Raw genomic sequence first — 27,335 nt, forward strand, 5'->3', positions numbered from 1 at the left:
TTAATTAATAATTAATTGGTAATTAATAATTATTAAGTGATTAAATGATATGTTTTTTTTATGTGTAGTGGGCTGTGTGTTTATAGGGTAATAGGGTGTCATATTTAAATGTAATTAATTAAAGAGATTGTATTTCTTTATTGGTATTTATTGTTAATTAATTGGTAATAATATGTGTTAATTAGTTCAATTAAAATTACATCAATTTAATAATATTAATTGTTATTAATTGATTGATTGATATTTATATTAATTGTGTTTTTTTGTATGTGTACTGTGTTGTGTGTTAAAGGGGGAGTAGTGTGTGAAGTAATTTTTACCCCCATGCTATCCAATGCTTTCCCTACTGTTGCTCCCTCTGGAGTGGGAATAGTAATTTTTACCCCTACGCTATCCATGCTTTCCCTACTGTTGCACCCTCTGGAGTGGGAAGAGTAATTTTTACCCTTACGCTATCCAACATTTTCCCTACTGTTGCACCCTCTGGAGTAGGAATAGTAATTTTTACCCCTACGCTATCCAACGCTTTCCCTACTGTTGCACCCTCTGGAGTGGGAATAGTAATTTAAACCCCTATGCTATCCAACGCTTTCCTTACTGTTGCACCCTTTGGAGTGGGAATAGTAATTTAAACCCCTATGCTATCCAACGCTTTCCCTACTGTTGCACCCTCTGGAGTGGGAATAGTAATTTAAACCCCTACGCTATCCAATGCTTTCCCTACTGTTGCACCCTCTGGAGTGGGAATAGTAATTTTAACCCCTACGCTATCCAACGCTTTCCCTACTGTTGCACACTCTGGAGTGGGAATAGTAATTTAAACCCCTACGCTATCCAACGCTTTCCCTACTGTTGCACCCTCTGGAGTGGGAATAGTAATTTTAACCCCTACGCTATCCAACGCTTTCCCTACTGTTGCACCCTCTGGAGTGGGAATAGTAATTTAAACCCCTACGCTATCCAAAGCTTTCCCTACTGTTGCACCCTCTGGAGTGGGAATAGTAATTTTAACCCCTACACTATCCAATGCTTTCCCTACTGTTGCACCCTCTGGAGTGGGAAAAGTAATTTTTACCCCTACACTATCCAACATTTTCCCTACTGTTGCACCCTCTGGAGTAGGAATAGTAATTTTTACCCCTACGCTATCCAACGCTTTCCCTATTTTTGCACCCTCTGGAGTCGGAATAGTAATTTTTACCCCTACGCTTTCCAACGCTTTCCCTACTGTTGCACCTTCTGGAGTGGGAATAGTAATTTAAACCCCTACGCTATCCAACGCTTTCCTTACTGTTGCACCCTTTGGAGTGAGAATAGTAATTTAAACCCCTACGCTATCCAACGCTTTCCCTACTGTTGCACCCTCTGGAGTGGGAATAGTAATTTTAACCCCTACGTTATCCAACGCTTTCCCTACTGTTGCACCCTCTGGAGTGGGAATAGTAATTTAAACCCCTACGCTATCCAACGCTTTCCCTACTGTTGCACCCTCTGGAGTGGGAATAGTAATTTTAACCCCTACGCTATCCAACGCTTTCCCTACTGTTGCACCCTCTGGAGTGGGAATAGTAATTTAAACCCCTACGCTATCCAACGCTTTTCCTACTGTTGCAATATGTGGAGTAAGTGTATATATTAATTTATATGTAGACTTTTCAATTTATTTTAAATGTATATGTATTACTTATTATTGTTTAAATATGTTTTAATGTTTTTATTTAATATTTGTAAAATTATATGTATTTTCAAATAATTTTACATTATTATGAATACATTTAAAAAATTTGGTACTACGATATTTTTTTTCCGATATTTTTGTACTTACCTTTATAAAGATATAACTCCGATATTTTTGATTTCGATATTTTTGTGTCGATATTTTTGTATGTAGATATTTTGTCTGTCGATATTATGTCATACATTCATTAAAAATGAAGGTTTTGGCCTGGCAAATGGTTTCTTTTCCCAGGTCGAAATGGCAGCTTAAAACTGCACACACAGGTTCTGCAAATCAAGCCTGAGGCATGTTTAAAGGGCTTCTTAATTGGGTGGCACAATTAGTGCTGCAGAGCCACAGGTAGCAGTTAATAACAGGCCCCAGGCAAAGGAAGTACCACTTTACTGGAGACATAAGTAAATTAAATGTGCCAATTGGGGATAAGCCAATATTACCGTGTTTAGAGGAGTGGTAAGATGTGCAGAGTCTTGATACGAGCAAAAACAAGGTCAGAAAAAGTGGAGGAGGAAGCAAAAAAGTCGGGGAGAAGACCACCCTAAGGCTGACAGGTCTAACAATGACTGAATAATAATTTATGGTCTTTATCTTTCAGTGGAAGAATGAATAATTGTGCTAATAATTGGATTTCATTATTGAAAAAGAATATTGTCTATAAATACAATGGATATTTGATTGGGAATGTCAGACCTCATTTTTGGAGCCACAGCAAGCAAGGGCTACTGAACATTGAGTGGAGAAGTTAAGGTTGTTTTCCTCTGATGTCCCAGGGCCCATCCTTCTATGGTTCTACAAACTAGGACAAGTAAAGTCCTTTCACCACCTGACTCACAGAGGTAGCAATGGTTAATGAACAGTCAGAGACGTCACAAGTAGGTGGTGTGTGGGTACTCAGGCTCAGAGCTCCACAATCACACAACAGCTCAATAAATGAATTGGCCAAGCCAGTGATTTTTTTAGAGAAAGTACTTTAATTCATGTTTAAGGGTAATATTACTCACTGATAACGCCAAGTACAATTTAGTGCCTCTGGCCTCTATTAAGCAGTGCTGCGCCTCTATTCACTGTAAACCCTAGCTACCTTCTTAAGATCTCAAGGGTTCCTTCCCTTAGTGTAAGAGGTTGTTGCTTGATTAAAGCTTGGGTGCCATTGTCACTACTTGACTGGCTTGGGCTCAGTCTCTCATGGTTCAGTCTTAAATTTCTAACCGCATGCAGTAGATCAGTCCTCAGGGCAGCCGCCCAACTTCTAGATCAGAGTGCTTGCCTCCGAGAGGTGACTTGCCAGCTGAGAGCTCCATGTTGTGTTTTGTAACAGCTGATGGGCAACTGGTCAGGCAGATGGGGAGATGATGGTAATGCTAATTCATTGCCCCCCCCAGAATTGGCCAGATGTTGAATTCCCCTATAGGCTGGTTCTTCTAATTACAATGCAGCCACACACAGGGCAAGTCTTCGATCATGATGCGGCCATGTAGGGGCCGATATCCTGGTTCCAGTGTGACCATGTATGTGCGGGTACACTAGTGACAATGCAGCCACACAAAGGCCAATACTCATGCAATGATGCAGCTTCAAATTAAAATGCTGTGTTGATCTTGAAGCCACACACCGGGTGATAATATGATGATGATGTGGTTAAGCACATGCCACTAACCTTGTCTTATGATAACAGCCCGAACTGAGCCTTGGCAATCATGGTCTCAGTCTTCGCAGCTCCCACCCAGATCTGCCATGGAGAGAATACAGGATGACAGACAGCAGGGTCCAAAGAATACTCCTCCCACTTCAATGTTTAGATCTCCTACCTCAAAGTTCAGGAATTTCATCAATACACTTACACTGTCTGGGATAACAGCTTCTCATCGTTCTTGTGCAAATGTTCAAAATGGATAGTGCAGGCCTTCATTAGTCTGGCTCCCTCAAATCTATGATGCATATCACTCAGACTACACACATACAAACACATCATACACTTGGGATGTTAGCACTAGGAGTTGGGTAACTGAATAGAAACATAACTTCACATGAGTGGGACTGTAGGCTTCCAATGCACCACTACCCTATGTACTAGACCCACAACAGGGACAGTAGCTCAATGTCTCTCAATGTGGCCACTCTTAGTGAACCCCTCCAGGTCACAGGACAAATACAGTACCTTCCTCATGCCAAGTGCCATGACTAGCCTTTTCACAACACATTAGATTAGTCTGACATTAGGGTCCAAAATCAAACATCAGGATAACAGGTACACACAGTTGAGCACTAATGGCAGGGTAAAAGACTGTTGGCCACAGGCAAAAAGAGGATATTATTAAAGTAATTATATCTGAAGGGACCATATCCAGGGGCATAGCTTGGTCTGTAAGATTAGGAGAGTTGCGAGTTTCAGGTTATCCAACAATCACTCAGGCATATAATGTAAAAATGCATTATAGGAGAAGCAGGGTACATGGATGGGCTTAAGGGACAGTGGAAAGGGAGAGGAATGCAGATTGATAGGGGTTCTAAGTAAGGGGAAAAAACAATATTCTGTAAACCATCCAATATTTTTAAAGACCTTCAATACAGAAAGAGTGAGAGAGTGTGTGGGCTTTCTTGTCTGTGAATGTCAAAACTCCTAGGTATAGCTGACAGACCCATCACCCTATGCGACTGAAAGCACCTGTACCCAACTATTCAGTAGAAAATACATTTATCAGGGGGGTGTTAGACCCCAAACACCCCCCTGAAGCTATAGCCACGACCATATCTGCCCACTTCTGTTAGATTATCTACAACCCTGAATACTGAGTAAGACTTAAAATCAATTGACAATTTCTTTACAGATTTTGGATTCAGCAATTTACTCATAAGCATAAGGTGCTATCGTGCACTTCATTTCTTTTTTATTAATTCACATACCGTTTTTGGTGTGTGTGCCTAAAAACATTGCGCTATACCATAGTCCCTTTACCCTATTATCGCATGGCTATTTAAACTACCTCTTTTGTCATGTAATGAACGTCTATCATCGGATACTACATATACCCCATTTGTTTGTATTAGAAAAAAAAATTAAATCTTAAAAAATGGGACATATTTTGGTAAATATAACATACAATCCCATTTTTCAACTGTGCAGTAACAGTTTGAGAGGGTGAGAATTGTTAGAAAGCAAGCGTTTAACATGTACACAAAATATTCAATATATGCAGCCTTCGCCATGTTTTTTTAGCAAAACATTACACTATATATGAGGTATTTGGTCTGCGTTGCCATTTAAACATACTCATGCCTCGTGTGTGTTCTGTCAAGCAGGTTTAAAAGGCGCACAACTAACAGGATTAATGTGCAGCTAAGAGGTTAAGTGGGTAAAACCAATTGATGTCCCCGACCAGCACTAATCATTGTGCTGCTGTCTCCTTGGGATCTCTCTAATTCTTCTGACAGGCCTAGAGGCCCCTGAGGTTATGCTTGATAACCTGTCTTCCCATCTGAGTGTTACAGAAGAGTCGATGTGTTCAGGCTCTCCTCACCGAGAGAACTGTTATTATTGTTATAATCACAAACAGCAGAACACTTCATCCGCTTCCAATTAATAGATCATGGCTGCTTGACAGCCTTGTAAACAGGGCTAGATTAATGGAGGGATAATGGAGGGATTAGGCATGGATTTTAGAATTCAGGCAGTGAGAAACGAGGGTTCGGGTGCTGCGTCTGAACAAACTGTAGAGCACAAGAAGAGAAGTGTGTGAGGTGTTTAAACTTGGCGAAGAAGAAAAAGAAACTGAAAGATCAGTATTGCACATTTGCTTGCATTGTTACAAAATGCTCAGCGACATTTAAACATAGAATTTAATAAACTATAGGAGACTGCAATACAATAAACAGTAGGAGACTGAAGAGGAAAGATTTCTTGAGATCCAGATGAAACATATGCTTACATGACAGACATGTTAGCTCTGCAGTCATGTATTTGTATTTGTGAGCCATTGCTCAGGGAGCAGCGTATCTCTGATGCCATGCTAAAATACTGTAGGAGTGAATTATAATCATGTTTAGTCAACACTCAAATATATTCTGTCTGATTAATATTACTAAGAAAAGATGGGGTATTGTAAATTTAAAGTACTCCACATTAAACTAAGGAGACATAAATTGTGTGCATAGAAATATGAATAATTAAGGTCAATACAACACTTATATATTAATATTTTAGGAGAAGTAATCGTTTCGATGTGTCTCATTGTGAAGCTTGTAAAATAAAGTGTATGTGAAGACTAATATTTATGCATTTATATGTGTAACAAGAAATTATATTCATATTGGTGTATTTGAAATTAAATTTTCATAATCTTTGCAACCTATTCATGCGTTATGAAACTGCATTTTCTATGTGTGTAGAAATGTGCACTCATTTGTAACCCAATGCTCCATTAAGTTGACATGATTTTTGGGCCTTGAAAACTGTATCAGTACAAGCTAATGTTTAAAGACTAACATGAAATTTGTATTTCATCTTCAACGTAGAATGTGATTGTTTGCATTTTTGTTTCTACTGCAGGGGAGGAAAAGTCCTTATTAGTTAGACAAGAAGGGTTTTTGTTTTTGCTAGATAGCAAGTTATGAGAATATCGATCTTAGTAAGGATAAACTGGGTAATGAGCAAGGAGGGAGTTTCCATGGAGGAGGAGGAGATTGGCCAAGTGAAACGTGGTGCCAGTAAACAATTTGTGCTGGACACGAGGAAAGTTACTAGAGATGAGCATTTGAATTACATTTAATGCAACAAATGTCTTGTGCTGTAATGTAGTGAGGGTCAAGGAGACTTCTTAGGACTTAATGAGGTACAGACCTCTGCTTCTGCTTTGTGTGGCTTCATGCTACTTCACCCTCATTTTGAGTTTCTTCTACTGAGGTCTCTGACAGCTGGCACCTTTCCATTATTCATTATTTCTCAATGCTTCTTACTTTAGGGTTGCCTCTTTTAAGGCAGAGTGTTCATGCTTACCTCTGAGAATCATTTGATGCATTTAATGTTCAATTCTTTTTCCTGAATACTTGCAACATCATAACTGAATTAGTTGTATTTCTCTTGTTATACAGGAGATTTGGATTCATTCTGTTTGCTCTGTATTTTTATACTGTGATATTAAGATTGATTTATATCAATCTATTTTTGAATTTATAATAAAACCTTACTAATCTCAGATTGAGTAGGGATGTTTTAGTGGGCCCCAGCTCTCTCACCTAAATACCAGTTAAACATGAATATTAATGAAAAGTCGAGCATTTGCAATACAATATTGTGAATACGTTTCAAGTGCATGAACGTCAATAACATCACCTGTCATTTGAACCCAATGACATCACAGGAAGTGATGACATTTGACCTCTGGCCCAGTGTGATCCTCTCCTCTGTTTTACAGCCAATTTATTTTGCGCTATCTCACTCACCTGTCTCTCTCAACTGTTGCTCTCTCCTTTTCACCTCTACTGTCTCCTCTGGCATCTCAACTATGTATCCATGTCTCACCTGTCTCCCCCATCCTTTTCCATCTCTTTCTCTCTGAACCTGCCCTTTGTCACAAGTCTCTCACCTCTCTCACTTGCAACTGCCTCTCAACTCCATGTTCTTATTTTTCTTCTGCCTGTCCATTTCTGAGCTATACTTTTTTAATAATTCTGACCTACCTCCTTCTGTTTCTTAACTGTTTATCCCCATCTGTCTCTTAATTTCCTTCCCTACACCTGCCTCTACCTCTATTTCTGTACGCCTTAGCGATCTGTTTCTAATCTGTTTCTATCCATATAACGTCTCTTATACCGTCATCTTCTCTCACTGGTCTTCAATCTACCTGTCTCTTGGCTGTCTATCACTTGAAGTTGTTTCACACACTTTCACATCTGTTTATCCATCACTCTATGTCTCTCTCTATCTCACACCTCTCTCTCTCTGTAATGTCCTCTTTCTGCTCTTCCTTTTGTTTTCCCCCCTTACTTTCACTAATTGTGATTTCACCCTATTCTCTCTCTCTCTCTCTCTCTCTCTCTCTCTCTCTCTCTCTCTCTCTCTCTCTCTCTCTCTCTCTTTGTCCTTGTCTCATCTGCATTTCTTGCTTTTTTCCCACACAAAATTAGGTTCAGCAGGAGGTAGAGAGATCCCCTTCATAGGTGTCCTTTCTAGGGGTGTGTGAAATTTTGGAACTTGCCTTTGTGTAATTATGTGAAATTTCAGAAATGTTCTCAGAACTACACATAATTACATAAAATGCAAATCCATCATTTAGTTCTCTATTTTAGTGAGAAATGAGCTCTTGCATAAATGTTAAGATGAAGACACATTTTGTGTTGAAAAAAAGCACATAAAACACAAGTGGCACGAGCAACAGCCTCTCAAATCCTGGCCATTTGCATTATTACCAATCGCTTTATATCTTCTTTTTTTAAAACATATTTTATTGGTTTTCTGCCATCATACAGTGTAAAACATTTAGCACATCATCCATATTCATCAAATATGTCCCCACGTTTATCTCCCAACTCGCCCCTTAAATCCCTCCCCCCTTACTCTCATTGGTGTGGGTATGTTCAGATTCCCATATCTCATCACAATAGCAGCTGTAGAGATAGTATTTCACAGCATTATTCATCGTTAGGTGATCACATGTACGATTATTACTTATTCATCCCCCTCTTCCGAATGTGGGTCTAGCAAAACCTGGACCAGCGCTTCCCATGCTCTTGGCATCTCCAAAGCCTTGTCATTTTCCACTTGTTTAGCTTGTTGGAGCCTGACGACACCTTCGCTGCTCGCCCACTTGCAGAACTCCTCACGCCAGCGCTTGCTTGACGACCCTTCCCTGGATTTCCAATGTCAAGTTATTTCTCTCTTAGCTAATAGTAGCCCTAAATCAATAAACTTACTGGTCATTTTAGTTTTGGCTGTTTGCGGGAACCAATGCAGTAAGCAAGTTGCCATGTCATAGTCTAGTTGTCTACCTGTGACCGTGTTCAAGTGGTCCCCTACATCTGCCCAGTAGCTCCCCAGTGTCGGGCAGTGCCATAGCATATGTTCCAGATCCGCCCCCTCTCGAGGCATCTAGGGCATGCCGCGTCTTGAGCCCGAAAATATTTTCTAATCTTCCCCCGGGTCAGGTAAGCACGATGTGGTATAAAAAATTGTACTTGCTGGAACCGCAAATTCCTACTCCGTTTCCACGTTCTGTAAAGAACGTGAGCCCAAGTTGCATCTGGTATGGGGCGGCCTATACTTGTTTCCCATTTTGATTTCAGTTCTGTTAGCGGTCGCAGTCCTTCCTGCAACTTCCTCGATTGGAGACATGTGATCGCTTTAAGGGTGCCCGCTGCCATCACAACATGTTGGCATGCCAGTGTGGTCACTGGTTCCGCCTGCCCACCCCTCCAGTGCTTCCGAAGTGCCGTTGTTACCGCCACATGAATCAGGAAGCTGCCGTCCGGGAGACCATACATGTCTTGCAGCATCGGAAAGGGCATCAGCTCCCCATCCATGTACAAATTCCCCACCATGTGGATTCCCAGTCCTTCCCATTCCAAGAGGGGAGTCCAGTCCCCTCCATGCGGGAGTGCAGTCAGCATTCCCAATGAGATCTCTGGTGCATATGGGTGGGCTACACCAGCTCTACGCTGGCTCCTATTCCAGCATTGCCTCAATGTCATCTCTTCCAAGGAAAGGTCCCTCATATCAAGTTTCTGTTGTGGAATTATGTAAGACAGTATATGTTGTGGTATCCCTAGTCCTCGCCTATGTTCAGGGCCCCTGAATTCCGTTGCTATTCCCTGCGTTAGTACTTGAAGCTGTGCGGCCAGGTAGTAAAGCTCAAAATCGGGCACGGCCATGCCGCCCTCCGATTTAGGTCTCATCAGAGTAGCCAGTGCTACTCGCCTCCTTCCGGTGCCCCACAAAAATCCTATCGTTAGGGACCTCAGTTCTTTAAATATTCGCTGTGGTATCCAAACCGGTAGAGTATGGAAATAGTAATGCAATCTGGGCAGAGCCACCATTTTGAGCAAGCCACTCTCCCCACCACCGAAAGAGGGAGCGTAGACCAGAACGCCATACACCCTTTCAGAGCCTTTATGCAATGTCCTACATTCCCCTCCAACAAATCTACATTATCATGGTAAATCCTAACCCTCAAGTAAGTGAGGCATGTCGGCTCCCATGTTATCTCTCCAACTAATATCGGTGGATTCAAACACGGTCGGATCGGGAAGAGGCACATCTTACGCCAATTCACCTTAAGGCCCGATATCTGCCCGTATTGTGAGAGCAAAGCTTCCGCTCCCCGCAGCGCCCCCTCAGCGTTCTCCAAGAAAAGGAGCAGGTCGTCCGCATACAAAGAGATATACTGCGGCACACCATGGATCGTCAATCCCCGATAACTGCGTCCCGATCTTGACCGAACCGCAAGAGGCTCTACTGCGAGCGCAAACAGCAATGGGGACAGCGAGCATCCTTGTCTTGTCCCTCGTAGAACTGGGTATGGTGTGGATATTACCTCCCCCAGACGTACTCTGGCCGTTGCTGAAGAATACAAGACTCTCGTCCGTTTCCCAAAACCGTCACCCAGTCCAAACCGTCCAAGCACCCTGTGTAGGAACGGCTATTCCAGGCTGTCAAACGCCTCCTCCATATCAACAGAGAGGACCGCTGGGGACCGCGAATCACTCTTCAATAACCCGTAGTAACCTTCTCGTGTTCGATGCAGTGTTCCTAGTAGGGATAAACCCCGCTTGGTCGGCATGCACCAGCTTAGTCATGTATGGCAGGAGTCGGGTCGCCAATATCCTGCTGAAGATCTTATAGTCCACTGTTAGCATGGTTAATGGCCGATAAGAGGCCACATCCATGTCCGCCCCCCGGGTTTTAATAGAGGAATAATCAGCGCCTCTCGCATCGACACTGGCAGATGGCCCAGCTCCACTGCCTCCTTGTATACCGCCAAGAGGCGGGGTGCCAAAATGTCGATGTATTGTGCGTAGAATTCTATGGGTAGGCCATCTGCTCCTGGCGTTTTATTCTGGGCCATGTGCTTAATGGCAATCCGGATTTCAGCTAGCGACCAATCGCTTTATATCTTTAATATCTTTAAGCGAATGCAACGGAATTATGCTACTTTGCATAATTTGGGGAATTTTGAATAACAAGCATCACAAAAAACTCCTAAACATTTGAGAATTATGACGGCCTAATTTACATTTTGCCTGGGCCTACTCTGCTAGTGCACCAACAGATAACTGATTTGCAAGTGAGTTACTTTGCTTAGATACCACTGTGACTCCTGATAGATTTCAAGAATGTCTGACAAAATTTCAAAATCCACAATATCGATGTACAAAAATATCAGAACAAATATATCGAAATCAAAAATATCGGCTTCCTATACTTAACTATATATATATACACAAATATCGATTTTTATATATCGATATACAAAAACATCATTTACTGTGATATCGACTACATTAATATCGGAATACAAAAATATCGCTTTCTACAAAAAATAATGACTAACAAAAATATCGACTTCAAATATATCGTGCATATAAATATCGGATTAAAAACTATATCGACTTTTTATAAGCATTTCTTAACATAATTAATTAACGCTTTATATGTTTTCACATGAAAATAAACATGCAATACTTTCATTTCTACTATAGACACACTATACATTCATCAAATATTTACTATTGCTTTAATTATACCACCTACACATATAAAAATTATTCCATGCTAGTTTGTATACTTTTATAATTAGTTTTGTTTTCTCAATTCTAATACAAAGTAATCACAACTGAAATTCAAATATAGTAACTAACCAATCACAACCCTAATTCTTTAAATGAACCAATAGCAAAGTAATTACTACTGACACTCCCCTATATAAGCAATGAAAATGTAAGCACAAACTACTTGCCAAAAGTCACTGAAGGAGATTCATCTCTATCCGAATTGCTGCACAACAACTAGAAGAACAAGACTATCAACCTACTATTACATCTTCTAAGTAAGTAAATAAAATATAAACAGCATTATTTGCTAATACTACTCACTTACCTGCTAAATACCCAGTGCCCCTTTGTTATTAATACTACTTAACATGCTAAATAATGATATATAAATATTTTTTTTAGATACTACCACTACTGATTATTCTACTCTAAATAAGTGTGAACAAAGCATAGGAAAACCGATTCTAAAAACTATGTAAGTAATTTCACATTATTGCATTATGTGCACGTTAATGTAAACACACAGAATTAATTACTTTTGCACACCATCTTTCTATTTTTCTCTAGATTCTACTACTGAAAACTGCACTACTACTGAACCAAGGAGATAAGTACTATTTCTACAAAACTTTTTACTAAGTAAGTTAAAAAAAATAGCAACTGCATTATTTGCTACTACTACTTAATTACCTGCTAAATACCCAGTACCCCTTTGCTATTCATTGTAGTTAACATGCTAAATAATTATATACAACTGTTTTTTTAAGATACTACGACTACTGAATATTCTACTCAAAATAACTGTGTACAAAGCATAGGAATACAGATTCAAAAAACTATGTAAGTAATTTCACATTGTTTCATTATGTGCACATAAATCTAAACACACAGAAATAATCATTTGTGCCCCACATATGTCTTTTTTTCTATAGATTCTACTACTAAAAACTGCACTACTACTGAACTAAGGACATCATTACTATTTCTACAAAACTTTTTGCGAAGTAAGTACATAAAATAGAAATGCATACTTTGCTACTACTAATTATTTACCTGCTAAATACCCAGTGGCCCTTTGCTATTCATACTATTTAACATGCTAAATAATTCTATAATACAATTTTTTAGATACTACGACTACTGAATATTCTACTCAAACTAACTGTGAACAAAGCATAGGAAGACAAATTCGATTAACTATGTAAGTAATGTCACATTATTTCATTATGTGCACTAAAATCTAAACACACAGAAATAATCAGTTGTGCTCCACATATTTTAATTTTTCTGTAGATTCAACTACTGAAAACTGCACTACTAATGAACTAAGGACATCATTACTATTTCTAGAATACATTTTACTAAGTAAGTATTATGCAACTGAAATAAATGTGGAAAAACCATACAAACATTTATAACTGTTCTAATTATTTTCTATTATATATTGTTTATTTACAGAGCAAACACAGCGAATAGATATACAGACATCATACAAAACTTCACATTCTAAATAATACGGATACAAATCACAAAGTAAGTATATTAATGAACATATTTACCAGATAATGTTTTAAATAACCTACCAACATGGTGATTAAGCTAACACATATGTTCCTTATTTTTTTAAGATAACACTACAAACTACTCTCCAGAAGCCGAAGAAACTATTATACTGGCAAATACCAACCTTAAAAAATATGTAAGTATCCTCACAATGTGAATCATGAAGATACACTTTTGTAGTAGAAATGCGCTCTAACATTGCAAATATACCTACACATTAATTAATAATATACTACTTTCATGTTTCTCATAACAGCTACAACAACATCACAACAATTTGTCCCCAACTAAAGAAGCAAGAAACTCCTAAGTTTTGCTGTACATTCTAAAAGACGTAAGTATAAACATTCCTACTTATGACTAACATAGATTATTTATCACATTTAATTTGACATTAACTATTATATACATATATATTTTATAGATATACAAAGTACAAAATGACCGAAGGAGCCAAATTTGTGACCAGCCAAAAAGGAAAACTATTACTATGCTACATGGGTTCCACGTACACACAAGAAAAGCAATATGGCATGAAAGTTAATTGGAAATGTTGTAAATATTATTCGAACAAGTGCTATGGAAGAGCAACAACTAGAGAAGCTACAGTACTATATACTAGGGAACACAAGCATCCACCTAATATTACTGAAATAGAAGTGAGAACAGCTTTGGAAAATATAAAAGAAGCTAGTACAGGTTCCCAAAAGCAAACTAATGTCATTTTAAAAGAAGCCATTCCTAAAATCCCCAAAACAGCCACAACCCAAATGCCAAATATCCTGTCCTTAAAAAGAACTATAGCATGAACTAAAAAAGCTACAACTGCTACAACACCATCTCCCAGAACATATCAGGATATAAATTTAACTGCAAACCAAATAATAACTTTAAATAAACAACCTTTCATAGTTTATGACAACGAAAACAATGAAAAAAGGCTTATTATTTTTGGTACCAATATGAATTTAGTTAAACTGCAGCAAAGCCAATATTGGATGATGGATGGAACATTTAACATCTGTCCCAAACCATTTTTCCAATTATACACAATACATGGCCTCTACCACAACTGCAACATCCCTGTGCTATAATCCCTATTACCTAACAAAAACAATTCAACATATATGGAATTATTAAATATCATAAAACAAAAAACGAATGATTTTTCTCCAGAAAAAATCATTCTTGATTTTGAGCATGCAATGCTCTCAACTATTCTAAGAATCCACCCCCATACTTGCATCCAAGGCTGCTATTATCATTTCAACCGGTGTTTATGGAGACACCTTCAAAAAACTACCCTAAGTGTCGAATATGATACAAATTCATCCTTTGCTTTCCAAATTAAAAAACTCATTGCACTTGCCTATGTCCCTCCAACAGATGTTGCAGAACATTACAACATTATTATAGACAGTCCATTCTACAAACAAAACGAAGCTAGATTAAGTCCTTTTCTCGATTACTTTGAAGACACCTGGGTAGGCAGACTCCACAGATCTGGCCACAGACGAAATCCGAAATTCCTCATTCCCTGGTGGAACGTGTACAATAGTACCCTTAACGGAGAATCAAAAACTAACAATGCTGTGGAAGGTTGGCACAATGCATTTGTACAATCAACTGGCAGAACCAAACCTACTCTAGAAAAATTCATTACATGCCAACAGAAAGAACAGAGTTATCAAAAATTTAGAATGGACCAATCTGTAACAGAACTTGTCCCAAAAACATCCAAGCAAAATAAACAAATGCACAAGTACCTGGAAGAACAAGTTAAACTTTACCCTAATACCAAAGGCATAGAATACCTAAACATCATAGCCAAAACACTACTGTAAATATTTCTCAATCTGTTATAAAACACCAAAAGTATCATCTAAGTATGCAAAAATATGTAACGTGAGCTTCTAAAGTATTTAATGTATGCAATATATAAATATATTTTTAGAATATATGCACACATTAAAACAAAATAACAAGCCTAAAACAATTCCATAATAAATATGACATTACCCACCCACACAAAAATAGAAAACAATGACTTACCAATTATGTTGTGACGTCCTTCTCCACCAAAGTAATCCAGGTAGTGCAAAATTAACCCCCAAAAAAATGTAAAAATACAACAGTTCCAAAATTAAGAAATCCACGTGGTCCTTAGCCATCGAATAACCATAAAAAACCCGAAAAAGTAGAAAATATATAGATAATCGCTCCTGGAAACCCGAAAAATGTAAAGAAGTGTTTGGAAATCAGTGTAGAATGAAAAAAACAAACACTTCCTTAAAAAAAAAAACGGAACTTCCGATGTAGCGTACACCTATGACAAAAACATAGAAAACAGACATTCCCACCCACATTAATTAGCTACTAATTAGATACCAACATATTAACATTGATGATTTAATTTTAGATATACCCTAAAATAGTAAAATTCACTCTATAAATAAATAGTTAACTAACTAACACGACGTGTATATACCATACGTAAATATCTGTTTTCCAAATCTAAAACATAACTCCCTCACATTCAACAACACTAAATATAAAGTCACTAGTCTAAAAACATCATAAAAAGACACTTAAAACATATAAAATCAACCTTACCTGAAGCGACGTGAAGTGTCTCCCAACCGCGATCTGCCCTTCTTCCAAATAACCCAAAACGACCTAACCCGGTTACAAAATAAAGCTCCCAAAATCAATAAAATAGTCCCAAGTGTTAAATATAATATCTTTAGTGAACCAAATATGTAAAAAAAGTATAATATTTGATGTTATTTGAAAAAAATATTTTCTTTAATCCTACTATGATTTTATTAACAAAAATGTACATGAATGTAATAATTAAAGATTATGAAAACAATAATGTTTATGTTAACAATGTCTAGAAATATAAGCACATTGTCACAAAACATAATAATGTAAAAAAGTGTAAAAAATGTGTGAGTTATATTATAAAAATTTGATCTTCACAAATGAAGAAGAAAAAAGCTTTTGTTAAAAATACTTGTGATATTTTTACTTTTTTTCTGACATAACAATATGTAAAAGAGATAATAAAGAATGTTGATTTCTGGAGAAAAAAAATTACAAAATAATAATGCTTCTGTATACTTATTTATGATTGTGTGTAATAAAAAAAATTATAAAAGGAAATTATTTTTATTTTTGAAACATAAATAAAAAAAATGTTTCTACAATCATGTTGAACAATTTGTATCATTATCTTACTAGAAAGTATCAATGTTATTAATAATTTTTCACAGTATATTAAATGTGACTATATGTTGGACTCTAATAATGTAATGAATCATATACCAAATACAGTGTACATTAAATTTGAGTAGATGCTGCACACTGACATAATAATTAATATTCCTACAGCATTCTACATTAAATTTAAATATGTGCAGGAGACTAATTAATTATAAAAGAATATTCCAACTGCAGTCTACAGTAAATTAGAGTTGGTATAATGTTATATATTTCTAATTTCCTTTCATTTATTGAATGTAAAATAAAAAATTTTTACCCTGTACAACTGTACACCAAAAACACAAAACTGACCCTGAACCCTACAAATACCCCTGTACCCAAAAACTGAAAACTGACCCTGAACCCAAAAAATAGCCCTTTACCCAAAACCTGAAAACTGACCCTGAACCCAACAAAAACCCCTTTATCCAAAAACTGAAAACTGACCCAGAACCCTTAAAAATAACCCTTTACCCAAATACTGAAAACTGACCCTGAACCCAACAAATACCCCTTTACCCAAAAACTGAAAACTGACCCAGAACCCTAAAAATACCCCTGTATCCAAAAACTGAAAACTGACCCAGAACCCAACAAATAGCCCTTTACCCAAAAACTAAAAACTGACCCTGAACCCAACTAATACCCCTTTACCCAAAAACTAAAAACTGACCCTGAATCCAACAAATACCCCTTCACCCAAAAACTGAAAACTGACCCTGAACCTAACCAATACCCCTTTACCCAAAAACAAAAAACTGACCCAGAACCCAACAAATACCCCTTTAACCAAAAACTGAAAACTGACCCTGAACCCAACAAATACCCCTTTACCCAAAAACTGAAAACTGACCCTGAACCCAACAAATACCCCTTTACCCAAAAACTGAAAACTGACCCAGAACCCAAAAAATACCCCTTTACCCACAAACTGAAAACTGACCCTGAACCCAACAAATACCCCTTTACCCAAAAACAGAAAACTGACCCTGAACCCAACAAATACCCCTTTAGCCAAAAACTGAAAACTGACCCTGAACCCAACAAATACCCCTTTACCCAAATACTGAAAACTGACCCTGAACCCAACAAATACCCCTTTACCCAAAAACTGAAAACTGAACCATGAACCCAACAAATACCCCTTTACCCACAAACTGAAAACTGACCCTGAACCCAACAAATACCCCTTTACCCAAAAACAGAAAACTGACCCTGAACCCAACAAATACCCCTTTACCCAAAAGCTGAAAACTGACCCTGAACCCAACAAATACCCCTTTACCCAAAAACTCAAAACTGACCCTGAACCCAACAAATACCCCTTTACCCACAAACTGAAAACTAACCCTGAACCCAAAAAATACCCATTTACCCAAAAACTGAAAACTGACCCTAAACCCAACAAATACCCCTTTACCCAAAAACTGAAAACTGACCCTGAACCCAAAAAATACCCCTTTTTCCAAAAACAGAAAACAACCCAATAACTCTCAACAAAATCCTTTACCAAATATGAATTATTATTATTTAATTAACAAGTAATAAGTAATTAACAATAACGTACTTATATGAACTCATTAGCTGAAATCAAATAATTTAAATAATAAAGAAAAGTTTTCTAATGTTAATTGACACAAAATAAATATTTTAGTTATAAATAATTCACATAAATAATATAATTAATTAATTACTATTAATGTATTACCAAAAAATTATTACTTAATAATATGTACTATATGATCTAAAATAATTAACTATTTAATTTACATTAATTACCAAGTAGGTATAATTTGGAAATATAGAATAACATATAATAATTAATTAATTATTATTATATTACTTCCCACCCTTATCCCCTATAAACCCAATAACTCCCTCCTAAACCTAGATATGTTTTAAAGAAAATTTGCTTTTATAAAATTTAAATTAACTCAAATAACAATAATATATGTTAAAATAATTAACCTCATTAATATAATTAACTAATTATTAATAATTAATTCCCAATTAATTAGTAAAGAATAATATGGACTATATAACCTTAATTAATTAACTAATTAATTATAAATAATTACCAATTAGGTATAATTTAGGAATATTGTTTAATATATATTAATTAATTAATTGTTATTTATTTACTTCCCACCCTTATCCCCTATTAACCCATAACCCGCTCCTAAACTTGGTTTTTTTAAATAAAAATATAATGAATAACATTTAAATTAACACAAAAAAGTAATTTATATATGTTTAAATATTTAACCTCATTAATATAAATAATTAATTAATATTAATTAATTACCAATTAATTACTCATTAATAATATGGACTACATGATCTTAATTAAGTAAATAATTAAAATTAATTACCAATTAGGTATAATTTAGGAATAATCATTAATATTTATTAATTAATTAATTAATATTAAATTACTTCCCACCCTTATCCCCTATAAACCCAATAACCCGCTCCTAAACCTAGAAATGTTTTTTATAAAAATATTATGTATAACATTTTAATTAACACAAAAAAATGTATATATTAAAAAAATTAACCTCATTAATATGAATAATTAATTATTATTAATTATTACCAATTAATTACTAATTAATAATATGTACTACATGATCTTAATTAATTAACTAAATAATCCAAATTAATTACCAATTAGGTATAATTTAGGAACATAGAATAACATATATTAATTAATTGATTATTATTAAATTACTTCCCACCCTTATCCCCTATAAACCCAATAACCCGCTCCTAAACCTAGATATGTATTTTTAAAAATATAATTTATTAAATTTTTTTTTTAAGAATACTCCTTTTTAACTACATTTTATGTACTATTATTTTACTTTTTCCTATACTATTGATTATTTCCATTAGTCCACAATATTTTGTATTGTCGATATTTTGTCAAACGATATTATTGTTTTCGATATTTTTTTATACTTACCTATTCCGATATTTTTGTATACAATATTTTTGCTTACCTATATTTGTGACCTTCGATATTTTTACTTCGATATTTTGTTTTTCCGATATTTTTTTTTCAATATTTTGTCTGATTACCAGATTTCAAGCCTGCACATGATGTAGCTGAGCAACTAAGTAAACAATATTCATTAGAGGCTTATTATTCTTCTGTTTGACATTGCTCTTAAAACCTCCTAAGGGTTGCAAGGACTGTGGCAGAGATAGCAAGAGAAATTATACGGGTTACAGCTTCGACACATGGTAGCTACTAAATGACAAGTATGTTTAGGGAGGGGTCTGTGATTTACCTTTATAGGTTCAAGAATTTCAATTGATGTTAAATTCTGGTGCTTTTTCCTACTCTATCAAATGTCCCAGAGGGGTTGGCCTCTTGCCTTATATACATATTAGACAGTTTATTATGTAAATAAAATTTTTAATAGACTGCCAAATAATAGAGTTTGCAAAGAGAAGTGCAAAACTGGTGCAATTCAACTGCATACTTGGAAATACTGAATTGGGGGAGCATCCTTGTGTCCAGAATGCTTCTTTTGCACTGAAGGGGACAGTCCCCTTTGCAGGTCATGACATCTAGATGCACAGTCTTAGAACAATAATCAAAAATAATATTTAAGGGGCGTAGACTGGTGTTCCTAGATGGTGAACACATCTTTCTGAGATCCTTGGACCATCCCAAATAGCCTTAAATAAATCTGCTGCACTGACTGCACTGTAAAAAATATAGGGCCAAGAGCTACAGAGGACCACTTACTTCTCTACTCTGATCCATGAATCTGGAGATGAGAAGTTGATGGTAGCTAAGGCGCCGCCTGACTGGGACAGCTGCCGAGTGCCACAGCCATGTGGAGAAGGCAGGCAGCAATGGGGCTAACAGTAGAGCGAACCTGAGGAGTGCACAGCATGGTCGGATTGTGGACAGAGGGGATTGTTTCCACCTTTCTTACCCACCCTTCTGGATTTAATGTGAGATGAGATGAAGCAACGGACATGACCAATGTTGGTGTGGATGCGAGACATGGCTCGCATGGCTCATTCACACAAAGCATATTAGCACAGCATATGGGCAGGCTGCATTTGACTGGGTGCAGAGACTAACTTGAGCTGGGCAGCCAGGAAAGACCAAGATCAACTACCCAAGACCAGTGAGGTGGGTGCCAGCATCCCTGAGGTGCCTGATACCTCTGTGGCAGATCATCTATCAGGTCAAGAAGAGTGTGTTCAATAGGAGTGGTGGCAAATGGAAGGCTCATCCTCGAAAATTCAGAACATAACATGGGTGACAAGCAGGTGGATGATGGCACTTCATGAGGGTGAAGGCTTCCCCCTTCTTAAGGCAGGTAGTGGAGAGTCTGCATGATGGCTGATTGTGAGATAGTCTGAGGCAACTACACCAAGGTTTTATGGTCCACCACTCTACACAGTATGGAGCTGGAAGAGGCCAGCATCATGAGGCAGGCTTTTTTTCACTGGACCCACACTATGAGCACCAGCAGAAGATACTGAGGAGTGACTGGACTGATATTCATGGTCCCAAGTGTGGCAGCAGGCTGGAGCAAACCAGGGCTATACAGCCAGAGTGTGGTGGCATCCCAAAAGGTGGAGAGTACATTGGTCGCAAACCTCATTTGCGGGCCTGGGGTGTGTATGCTTCTAGCCACAGAGAAAAAATGCAAAAATAGGCTCTGGACTAATCTGATCAAATAATATGTTACAAGCACCATAATAAATCATAAATTTAAAAAAAGGACCAAAAATTGTTTGCCACTTTTTGGTCCTTTTTTAAAATTTATGATTATTCTTATAAATTTTGTGTAATTTGTTAACATATGTGTGTTTTATTGATTGCTATGTTTTGTTGACAAAGATACATGCTGTTTTTACCATGAACATTTATTAAATGAAAATGAGTTTTTACATTGAATTGTATTGGTGATTCCTTGTCACTGCCACTCTCCCTCTTGCTTGTGATTTTGTTGTTATGATATATATACTCTCAGATTTGAACAGGCTACAATCACTGAACTTCAGCATACAGTGATGGTGGTAGAGGCTCATATGGAGGGTGCATAGGACCATTTGTGCATCATGGGCATCTCGGAGAGTACTTAGGGCCCACCCCCCCATGCAGTACATTGTAACATGTCTAAACTCCTAGGTACCAGCTGCGGAGGTCTCCCTGCATTTTCTGGTAGAAAGAGACCATCAATCATCCATTCCCCAGCCCTCCTTACAGGGTGCCACCATGACCAGTGATAGCCCAAAAGATTTATTTCACAGACATATAGTCCTTCGAGTAGCCCGTAAAATGGTTAAAGTGATGTGCGGTTGATCCCTTTCATGATATGCAAAGAATATATTCTTAGGTTGGAAAGGCTAATTTTAGGGTTTAGAGGAGGGGAGTGGTAAAGGGTGGCAAGGGTCATTTTAGGGATTTGGGGGAGGCCGTGATATAGAGTGGGAAGGGCACTTTTTGAGTTTGGGGTAGGTAGTGGTATAGGATGGTAAATTTATTTTAGGGTTTCGGGTGGGTAGTAGTATATGGATGTAAGGGGCATTTTAGGTTTTAGGGGTGGGTAGTGATAATGAGCGGTGAGCCTAATTTTAGGGATGGGTAGTGGCATAGAATTGTAAGGGTAATTTTAGGGTTTAGGCATGAGTAAAGGGTAGTAAGGGGAATTTAAAAACAGTGGGGAAAAAAGAAAGAATTACATTTAAAATTGTGTGCGCATATTAAGTCTGGGCAGTGAACTCCACTTCCATTGTGGAGTTTGCGAACTTTTCCACACTCTGCATTACGTTGAGCTCGCGGAATTCTGAAAAACTCCGCTTCTCAAGGCAGAGAATATTTCCTCGCTCGTGTTAGTCAATGTCAGGTTGGCGAGAGCAAGTGAGGAAAATCCACCTCCCAGCGAGATTTTCCCTCGTCAACATTAAGTTGCGAGCACGAGCATGGTAAATCAACCTCCCTGCGTGATTTCTCAACGACGGCGGTAAGATTTTTCATCGCGAGTGGCCGGGTATGCCCGCGACCGCTCGCATTGAGAAACCATTTGTTCGCCTAGAGAAAGCTGCCGCTCAAGTAAAAATGTACTTGAGCAGCAGGAAAGACCAGTGCCCACTTGCACTGTGCATGGTGCTGTTTGCCATGGTTGCACAGTGCGGACAAGCACCTGGCACTGAAAATTCCTGCGAACAGCATTTATCTAATGCACTCCGCTAATTGCGGAGCTTCACATTGCACAGCATAGTTTTTTTATCACTATGCAGAACTCCGCCTAGGCTTAGTGTGTATATATATATATATATACAAAACAACAATGGGAGAGGTAGGGAGATTCAAGGACACTCTCTCAGTCCCCGGTTAGATGCAAGTAAACAAAAACAGAGAGGTCAAATCAGTCTCAGAACTGCCACAGAGATGGAGCGAGATAGATAAGAATCACACACTCACTTTGGGTGGATAGCAAGGCCCTCACACACCGACCTAGTCAGTGTCATGCTTCATCACTGGGCCCCACCAAAGAGGCCGAGAGCCTCTTTGGTGTGCTGCGACGCCAGAAAGACTGCGGAGCTGGTTGTGTGAAGAGGGGCGTGTTGTTGACTATTCACTAAGATACACTTAATAGGCCAGTTAACCAATCAATTTCTTTTTTAAAAACATTAATTAAGACAATAATTTAAACATTTATTCTTCCATTGACCTTTACATATACATATATAAAACATATTTATTTTTCAGAAAGACACACATTCACTGGATGGTGTCATCAGTGATGTCATGAGTGATGTCACTGACCATGTCATGAGTGATGTAATATGTGATGTCATCAGCAGTGCATTGCACGCGCAAGTTATAGTGAGTCCGACTAACTATAACGTGGGAATTTCAATGGTTTTATGTCAGTAAAATTTCCAGCTAACTATAACTGGTGTGAAACCTCTGGTTTTTTCAGTGAATTTAATAGGTTTTTTGAATGCTAATTCCTAACTATAACTGGTGTGAAACCTCTGGTTTTTTCAGTGAATTTCAAAGGTTTTTTAAATGCTAACTCCTTTCTATATCAAGTTTCTAACCTATGTTTTTTTTACAATTTGCTGTTTTGTGTAAGTATTCATTTTCGAGTTTTTTTTATATCATTTTTTCGTTTTGCGCTCCGGTAAGCTCTCCGGTAAGCTCACCCAGAGCGCTACTTTCGTTCGTGAAAAAAAATATGAATGAAAAGTTACATAAAGTTAGTAAGTTCATAATAATGCAAAACATTTCGTTATGAAGCCATGCGTCACTTTAACGCCACCAAAGCATCACTTTTTGTGACGCAACAGTCCAATAAAAAATGCACCTTATTTATTCATATTTACAAAGTGGCGTTTCTAGGTAAATACGTCACTTTGTAAACCCCTGTGCCACATTACTCCTACGTCAGGTGTAATGTATACAAAAGGGACGTATTGACGCAAGAAAGGGTCGTAGAGGTGACACACTGAATAAACTGGAGGCCTCATTTCTGAAAAGTGACGCATCGCTACGTGAAAATAGCAATCCGTTACTTTTCTGTGCGCACTCCTTATGACATTCCAGATGTGTCATATTTAATGTATGACACATAAACTCGCAAGGAGTTACAGATACGTCAGTATTTCTGACGTATCTGTAAACACAAAATTGATGCATTACTGGAGTGGACTGGTTTTTGCAACATATATGTACTAGTTACGTTAATCGTTTTTTGAATAACATTTAAGAAACACTGCGCAGAACCTATGTACAACCACTCAATATCACTTTTGAAACTTCACTGTTTCCCAAAATACTAATAATACTCAATTGTATTTGAAAATGTCTTTGATGGATGATATCAAAACTCTTAACCGTTCACTTCTGAAAACTCAACATTGCTTAACTAACAATCACCTAATGCTAAATACACTCAAGATGAAATGCCTTATGATTTCCCCCCACAATGACTCTGCCCCATGCAAAATTGGCTCAAAAAATGAATAGCTCTCAACTGCGCTCCACATGTTGTTGACTCCACTACCTCATTAGGCATATCTCTTGACGAACAACTGAATATGTAAGACAACATCAGTACCACAAATAGAGGAGCCAATCGCCAACTCAAAATCAAACCGTTCCTGCCTCTTGATGACATGCAACTAGCAGTCCAACCCTAGTTATCTCCCTTTTAAATTACAGAAATGTGACCCTGGCATGGCTACCCAAAGCTAGACTGGTCCCTTTAAGGGCTACTGGGAACTCTGCTGCCAGAATCATCCCTATTTCAAAAAAACATGATCACATCACACTAGATCTAATTCAACTCATTTGGCTCTCACTCTAAGCAAGGATTTGCTTCATTATAACCTGCTTGATGCACAAAGCACTTCATTGTAACACTCCTGTTTCCCTGGAAAAAAACGCAAACTATCTGGTTAGAATCAGACCCTCAGAAGTTCTACCACTCTACTGTTGAAACCTCAAAAATTCAAAAAGAGAAGAACTTATGACTGCGCCTTCTCCGTCTTGCTCCCTGAATATGGAATGCTTTTCCTTCCACAATCAGAGCTAACCCTACGACCGCCGGTTTCAAAAGAGAAGTCAAAGAGTTGCTCCTGAATAGCTTCCCGCGACAATATACTTGAAGTCACCCAAACTAACATTTATTTCTTGTTTACAGCACTGGTCTACCACTCAACACTCCCTTCCGCTGCTGTTCCCTCCTGAATTCAGGTTCAAGCGCTGGGATGCTCAAGGGTTACTACGCGCTCTACAAAAACCTTAAATAAATAATAAATAAATGCCTAGCTTCTTCATATCTAATATGATGCTGGCTATTCTTTTTAAACATTTGGTTTATTTAATTTTTTATATGGTTAGCATTTTGCACCTTTACCTGCTTATCTTATCTGCTTCAATATGCAGTGCTCTAATACCCTGACGTGTCATGTTCATGCTTTAGAAAACTTTTCAAATAAATAAATAAACAAACATTCTCTGCAATCTAGAATAGTGGTGGATGAGGATACAAAAGAGGACTCCACTGGAGAGGAGATTATTGGATGGACGACTAACCAATAATGCCATATTGCTCAGATCAAGCATGCTAATAATTAATATGCAAAAGGAATTTCTGAAGTTGAGAGAAAAATGTCAAATTGAGATGAGAACTTTGAGAGAAATGGCCATAAAAACAGCTATTGCCTCATAAAGCTATATTGTGTATTACAATGGAACATTGACATAATGAGTAGGTTGGGTTGCAGAGAATTGGTACCTGAGCAATTGTGGACAAAGAGGCACTTTCATGCACATCATATGGGAGTGTCCCAAAATCCAGAGACACTGGCAGCTGATTACACATCGTTAGAGGATTCTACAGAATTTACCATTGACTTAGCATTTTCACTTGTACTCTTAGGTATATAGAAAGACTCAGAGGCCCACATGCATCATTGTGTCATTTTGCATTTCTTAATTTGCGAAAAATAAGGAATCGCAAATTAAGAAGTGAAAAATGCTATGCATCATTTTTTTCGGTATTTCTTTGTGATTTATTTATTTATTTATTTAATTTCTTATATAGCGCAAGGAATCAATCCCGAAAGGGTATCTCTGCGCTTTGCCAGCTAAGACGGTTATTAGGTAGAGCAGCCTGAGGTTTATGTGGATGGAAATGCTTCTTGGAAAAGAAGGGTTTTTAATGCCTTTCTGAAGGACAAGTGATTTATGGTGGTTCTTAGGTTAATGGGAAGGTTGTTCCAAAGGGCAGGACCAACAGCGGAGAAAGCACGGTCACCATGTCTAGTCTTCTTTGTATTGGGAGGTTTTAACAGGGCTTGGTTGAAGGAGCGCAGGGACCTGCTAGGCTGGTACAGTTCAAGAGACTGGGCTAGGTATTTAGGGCTTGCTCCATACAGACATTTGTGTACCGTACAACAGATCTTAAAGTGGATGCGCTGTCGTATGGGAAGCCAGTGCAGTTCTTTCAGCAAGGGCTTGGAAGGAGTCCTGGCAGGTGCACCCATGACCAATTTGGCTGCCGTATTCTGGACCACCTGTAAACGGCCTACTGCATCCGTACTGGCTAATGTCAGCAGGCCGTTACAGTAGTCCAGGCGGCTGGTTACCAAGGCCTGTACAAGTGTCTTTCTGCATGTGGCAGGAAGAAAAGGAAAGACACGCCTGAGTAGACCAATGGTGTGAAAACACAGACCCGCGATGTAGTTGGTGTGTTCTTTCATGGTCAGTTTTTGATCAAACTTCACTCCAAGATTTTTAACATGTGTTTTGGGTACAGGTACTGGGCCAAGGTCGAGTGGCCACCAGTCAGGGGTCCAAAGGATACTTGCTTTGCCAAAGAGCAAGACCTCAGTCTTTGTTACATTACACTGGAGGCAGTTCCTCGCCATCCAGTGTGACACCGCTCTCATACCCTCAGCAAAATTCCCCTTGATTTTAGGGTCAAGGGAGCTGAAAGGGTAGAGGAGCTGAGTGTCATCAGCGTAGGAGACCGGTATGAACCCGTATTTCCGCACAATCTCAGCAAGGGGGGCCACATAGACATTGAACAATGTAGGGCTAAGGCATGAGCCCTGTGGCACCCCCTTCGTGAGCCCCCTTGAGATGGAACGAAAGGGGCCCAGGCTGGTAGATTGTGATCTCCCGGCGAGGAAACTCTCCAACCAAGATAGTGCTACGCCTCCGATTCCTACTTCCTGCAACCGGTTCAGTAGGGTGTTGTGAGACACGGTATCGAAGGCTGCGGACAGGTCCAACAGCACTAGAATCGCAATTTTTACCGAATCCCAAAGAAATACCGAATTCTTAAGTTAATTTTCGCAATTCCCATTTTTTCCTATGGGCCAAAAGGCCCATAGGAGTCAATGCAAATTGCGAGTGGCACTTAGAAAATTTCATGGGTGCAGGGGGGGTCCAAAGGACCCCCCCATGCACCCCTGAAATGTATTTTTCGCATCATGTTGCACACACACATGTCCTAAGGAC

The sequence above is a fragment of the Lissotriton vulgaris genome, chromosome 4_1 (genome assembly GCF_964263255.1).
Source record: "Lissotriton vulgaris chromosome 4_1, aLisVul1.2, whole genome shotgun sequence".
Taxonomy (NCBI): domain Eukaryota; kingdom Metazoa; phylum Chordata; class Amphibia; order Caudata; family Salamandridae; genus Lissotriton; species Lissotriton vulgaris.